The following is a 6,000-nucleotide window of genomic DNA, read 5'->3' on the forward strand; positions in this document are numbered from 1 at the left end:
GTTTGCTGAGAATGATGGTTTCCAGCTGCATCCATGTCCCTACAAAGGACACAAACTCATCCTTTTTTATGGCTGCATAGTATTCCATGGTGTATATGTGCCACATTTTCTTAATCCAGTCTGTCACTGATGGACATTTGGGTTGATTCCAAGTCTTTGCTATTGTGAATAGTGCCACAATAAACATACGTGTTATACCCCCAATTTTCCATTTCCGTGTCCTGTTTCCCCGCCAAAATGCTTTCAACTTTTTCAGCTGCTCCTTTGGGCACTTACTTCCATATTTCTAAAACATGCTTGTGTAGCTCTTTCCTAATTTTTCAGTTTCAGAGATTGCATGATAACTTCCTACGTGAAACATGAGGATTTGCCTCTCCTCCTGGTCTTTCCTTTCTCTTATTTTCTCAACACAATTGCCGTTTTGGTGTTTTCTTTATTATGTCTTTGTTAATGTAATCCACAGCTGAGTCATTTAATATACTGTCATTGCATTTTCTTTCCTGGAGTTAATCATTTTCTAACTTTTCCTTTGCTTAGTTTTTATGTACTTACCACTATTATAATGCTGGACTTTCCACCAAAAATATATTTTTCCTTAATATATTCAAAGGTCTCAAGAGTAACCTGTAGGTTCCTTTTTTCACATGTTTTTTTTTTCATAGACTCTTCCTCCATCTTCACGCTCCAATAGGGCTATGGCACGGATTCCATTCTGGGGTGTCTGTTCATTATCCCTCAGGGAGTTGTTCAGTGTTTCTCTGGTCCTAGGTTGTCATATGTTCCTCTTTCATGGTTGTCTTTCTCATGTGGATGGTATATATCTTTAGGATCCTGTTAAGAAAGGGGACCTAGAATGTTTGAATTTCTGCATTTTTAAGATATGTTTTTCTTAACCCTTTAATCCAATGATAGTTTGGCTAGGCATAAAATTTTAGGGGGTGAACAAATTTTTTTTTAATACTCTTTTTTATTAGCTTTACTAATACATAATTTACTAGCAATAATGATCAAAAATGTATATTAAAAAGGATACAGTTTTATGATTTTGGTAACTGTATACAACTGTGTAACAACTACTACTATCAAGATACAGAACAGTCCTATCACCCTAAAACAATTCCTCACGCCCCTCTATATTTGAACCTCAGGCAGCCAGTGCTCTGCTTTGTGTCATTACAGTTTTGCCTTTTCCAGAACTTCATATGAAAGGAATCACACAGTACGTAGACTTTTGTGTTTAACTTCTTATTTAGTATGTTTTGTGATTCATCCATGTTGTCGTGTATGCTAATATTTCATTTCATTTTATGGCTGAGTAGTATTCCCTAGTATGGATATACTGCAACGTCCCTTCAACAACTGGTAGACAATTTATTTGCATCCATTTTGGGATTTTATTAATCATTCTGCAACAAATATTAGCATACAAGTCTTTGTGTGCACATATGTGTTTATTTCATTTCTTTTTCTATGAGTGGTATTGCTAGGTCATATGGTAAGTTTGTACTTAATTATATATACTGGTTTCCAAAGTGGCTGTGCCATTTTGCATTTGTGCCAGCAATGCATGAGATTTTTAGTACTTGCCCATCCTTGTCAATACTTGGCACTGTTTCTTAAGACTCTGAATTGTTCTTCTTTATTGTATAGCTTCCATTATTGCTGAAGAGGAATCCAACACCATTTTCATTTCCAATCCTTTGTGCCCTAGTTTTTGCTCTAAAAGCCTTAAGGTTCTTCTCTTTAGCCCCAGTTTTCTGAAAATTTATATGGATTGCATTGAGGTAAGTGTCTTTCATCCATGTGTACTGGATGTTTAAAGGTAACTTTCCAACTGGGGTCTTGTGTCCTTCAGTTCCTGGAAATATTCCTAAATTATTTACTTGGTAATTTATTCCCCTCCATTGTTCTTTGAAGTTACTTTCTAGAATATCTGTTATGTGGATGTTGGCTTCCTGGAATGATCCTTTCATTTTGTTTATTATTCTTTCCCATTTTTCATCTCTCTGTCACTTTGTCTTACTAGCTGGAAGATTTGTTTTTTCAATTTTGCCTTTCAATGCATCTATTTTTCATTTTGACCTGATATTTTTAGTTTCCTATGTCTGTTTTTAGTTGCTTGAATCTAATTTTTTGTAATCACACTTTATTCTGATTTTATTTAAAAAGTATCTACTTATAGCTATTATGATATTAATTATGGTTTTTCCCCAAAAGATATATTATCCTCCTTACATCATCTCTTTTTTTCTATTTTTTATTTCTTAGAGTTTGTCTTTCCCTTCATGTTAGGTAAGTGATTCTCAACTGGTTTGGGGGTAGACAGATATTTCATCTTCAATAGATATTTGTCAATAGCTGGAAATAGTTTGAATTGTCACAACGGGCGTGGGTGCTGCTAGCATCTCGCGGGTGGAGGCCAGGCATGTTGCTGAGCATTTTACAATGCACAGAATAGCCTCCTGTGATGGTTAATACTGAGTGTCAACCTGTTTGGATTGATGGATGCAAAGTATTGATCCTGGGTGTGTCTGTAGGGGTGTTGCCAAAGGAGATTCACATTTGAGTCAGTGGATGGGGAGAGGCAGACCCAACCTCAATCTGGGTGGGCACAATCTAATCAGCTGCCAGTGCAGTTGGAATAAAGCAGGCAGAAGAACGTGGAGGAACTAGACTGGCTGAGTCTTCTGGCCTTCTTCTTTCTCCTGTGCTGGATGCTTCCTGCCCTCGAATATTGGACTCCAAGTTCTTCAGCTTTTGGGCTCTTCGACCTACACCAGTTGTTTGCCGGGGCCTCTCGGGGCTTTGGCCATAGACTGCAGGCTGCACTGTCTGCTTCCCTACTTTTGAGGTTTTGGGACTTGGAGTGGCTTTCTTGCTCCTCAGCTTGCAGAAGGCCCATCATGGGACTTCACCTTGTGATCATGTGAGTCAATGCTCCTTAATAAACTGCCTTTCATATATACATCTATCCTATTAGTTCTGTCCCTCTAGAGAACCCTGACTAATACACCTTGCCATAGCAAAGGATTTTCCAGTCCCAAATCACAATAGTGCAGAGGTTGAGAAACCCTGCGCTTGTAGATGCTTTTGTGAAATGTCTGCTGATAGTTCACATTTAAACGGCAGTGCGCTCCAAAGTATCTGTGGGCGAGGCTTACTGACTGGTGGCTTCAAGGTAGGGAGGTTTGGCTGGGTCTTTTCATTGCTAAGTTTGGATCATTGTTAGGGCTCAGGAGAAATCCTCGAAGTCCTAGCGTGAAGTGTGTAGCAGGAAGAGTATAAGTCTGGCAGCGCATGCGCTCTGAACTGAAGGGGTTCGGGGTCTTACCATTTAGTGTGTCCATTTTTATTGATTCTCTTCACCTCAGTGATGCCTCTGCTTCAGTCTCTCCAGAGAATGAACTTCAGTCTCATGCCGGGTGGAGGTGGACAGCTTGGGGGGTAACTGCCTTTACCTAGACTTTCAATCAATGCTCCTGTTTTTGGGAACACCTGCTCCCCAGTGTCCCCTGTCCATCCTCTCTGCAGGTCATTCCTTCTTTCAGTGTTGGTTTTCCCCAGTAGCTGCCATATACCCTTTAAATTCTCTTTAGATGCTCATCCCACTGCCAGCTGCTCCCTAAAGTCTTAGCAGATGATCTCACCTCCCCTGTTACTGAGCAGACTGAAGCCATTCCAACATAAATCCTAATTTCACTCCTCTTATGGACAGTGTGGCTTAGCCTCATCTCTCTTCTCGCTCCTGTTTATGAAGAAATGTCTGTTCCCTTATAAAGGTACCCTGTTGCCCTCTGTGCTGGATCACTCTCCTCCCAGCTGTCCGGAAAAGCTACTCCACAGTTCTCCTGCTTTTAATGAGTATTCAGTTTCTTCCCCATTGTGGTCCCTGTTGTCCCTGTAAATATATGGTCAGGTCTACTCTGCCTTTAAAAACAAAGTCATTCCATTACTCTGGTATTTCCGAAGACTCCTGTCCTTCTCCTCACAGCCAATTTTCTTTAAAAAAGTTGTCTGCATTTCTGGAAAAAAATTACCCACCTGGCATTTGTGGGCTGGCCTTCCCTTCCTTCCCTCCAAATGTCACTGGTGATAATCCTGGCTGAGGATTGTCTGGAGGACAATCCTAGAGTTCCCTACCCTCTTGTCACTATGTTTCCTCTCTGCTGATTTCTTCTCTCCTCATTGTTGGGTGTTCCTTTCCTGCTGCGCACTAATAAATGGAAGAGTCGCTCGGGGCACCACATTCCCCTCATTCCTTCTCTGAGGGATAATCATAGGCAGACTCATGGTTTCTACGCAGCTGGCTCCCAGATCTCCATCAGCAGGTTCCTGGTTTGACACGCTCAGGTTCCCTATAAGGCATACCTGAGGGAAAGAGCCTTGTGATTTTAGATTGTGTGGGTATATTAATCATATGTGTATTTTTTTGCATTTTATGATGCTTTGCTGTTCTGGGGCCTGGAGAGGCGACTCCTTCCAGGGCTAGCGAATTCCCAACATAGCAAACATTTTCCCTACAAACACGCCTTTCATGTGCAAAACAATAAAACCAAAGCCCAAATCACCAACCGCCTCTTTTATCAAACTCTGATATACCAAGCCAATATCTTCTCTGCCCTACATTGTCCCCAAGGTCAGGTACTGGACAACTAGAGACCACCTCTCTAGCCCAGAGCCTGCTGAAATTATTCAAACTATCCAGCCCTAAACTTGCTCAAACTTGTCTGCTCTGCTTCACCGTGGAAACCATCATGAGGGCTCTGGGCCAGGATTTCCCCAGCCTCCCGGCTGGTCCCGCATGGCATGGTGAACTCCCTTCTCTTGGAAACTGCGAGGAAATCCTGGCCATAGCTGAAGCAGTTGGGGGGAAGAAAAAGGACAGAAGTCAAAATATTGCTGCAATGGCTACATGCATAAGGGCAGAGCGTGGCATGCCCTGTCAACCTGCTGTGGCTTCCTGGTGGGCTCACATTGCCAGGTGTGCAAAATAGCCTCTCACCTCCGAGAAAATATTTGGCGTTTCTGCCCTTCCTCCCCATCACACCTTCATTTTGTTCTGTCTTAATTTGGGAACTTTTTTTCTTTTTTAACTCCTAAGCTATTCACATACTTCTGCTTGCCAAATTACTCTGAAATTACATTTTGTTGTCCATCTGTAGATGTAGACCAAAGCAATATGGTCTTTCATTGTTTTTAAGTTCAAAATAAAAGCCTAGTGTGTATTCCGTGATGTAGCACACAAAGGAGCAAGCGACCTCTTTGAAGCCCCCACACTCGCTCACGTGCTCATTAAGCTGCGATTGGATGGAGTCTCGTGGCTTAGGTGCTGGGTCCTGCCACACATAATAGTCACCTGGGAAGCTCTGCAAAAGCACCATTGTTTGGGCTCCTCCTCTGGACCAATTATAGGGCTTGGGCATCAGCATTTTCAAAAGCTTTTCAAGGGATTCAAATGTGCTGCCAGCGCTGAGAATGAACGTTCCCGTTGGGTTTTGTTCTCTGCTTTTCTGTGCTTTTTTGGCCAAGACTTAAATCTTTCTCCAGAGGTTTTCAGACTTTAGTGCATATTGGAATCACCTGGAGGGATCTGGGAGGCTCACCCTCAGTATTTTTGATTCAGTAGGTCTGGGGTGGGGCCTAAGAATGTGCATTTCTAACAAATACCCAGTTGACGCTGATACTGCTGGTCCAGGGCCACACTTTGAGAACCACTGCCTAACTCTGCCTAAGGGTGTTTTTTCTTCTGGGATCTGTTTCTCTGAGTTAGGGTAATCAGTTAGTCTCCATTTCAGCAGTAAAAGTCCTATGTTCTGGGAAACCCCTCAGCCCCTGGAAAACTGGGATAGTTGATCCCCAAAAAGATATGTCCACATCCTAATCCCCAGAACCTGTCAATACGACCTTGCTTGGGAAAAGGCAGAGACCCCAGACCCTGTCTCTGCATATATAATGAAGTTAGGAATCTCGAGATGAGATTGTCCTGGCTTATCTGGGTAG

The sequence above is a fragment of the Macaca nemestrina genome, chromosome 4 (assembly GCF_043159975.1).
Source record: "Macaca nemestrina isolate mMacNem1 chromosome 4, mMacNem.hap1, whole genome shotgun sequence".
Lineage (NCBI taxonomy): Eukaryota > Metazoa > Chordata > Mammalia > Primates > Cercopithecidae > Macaca > Macaca nemestrina.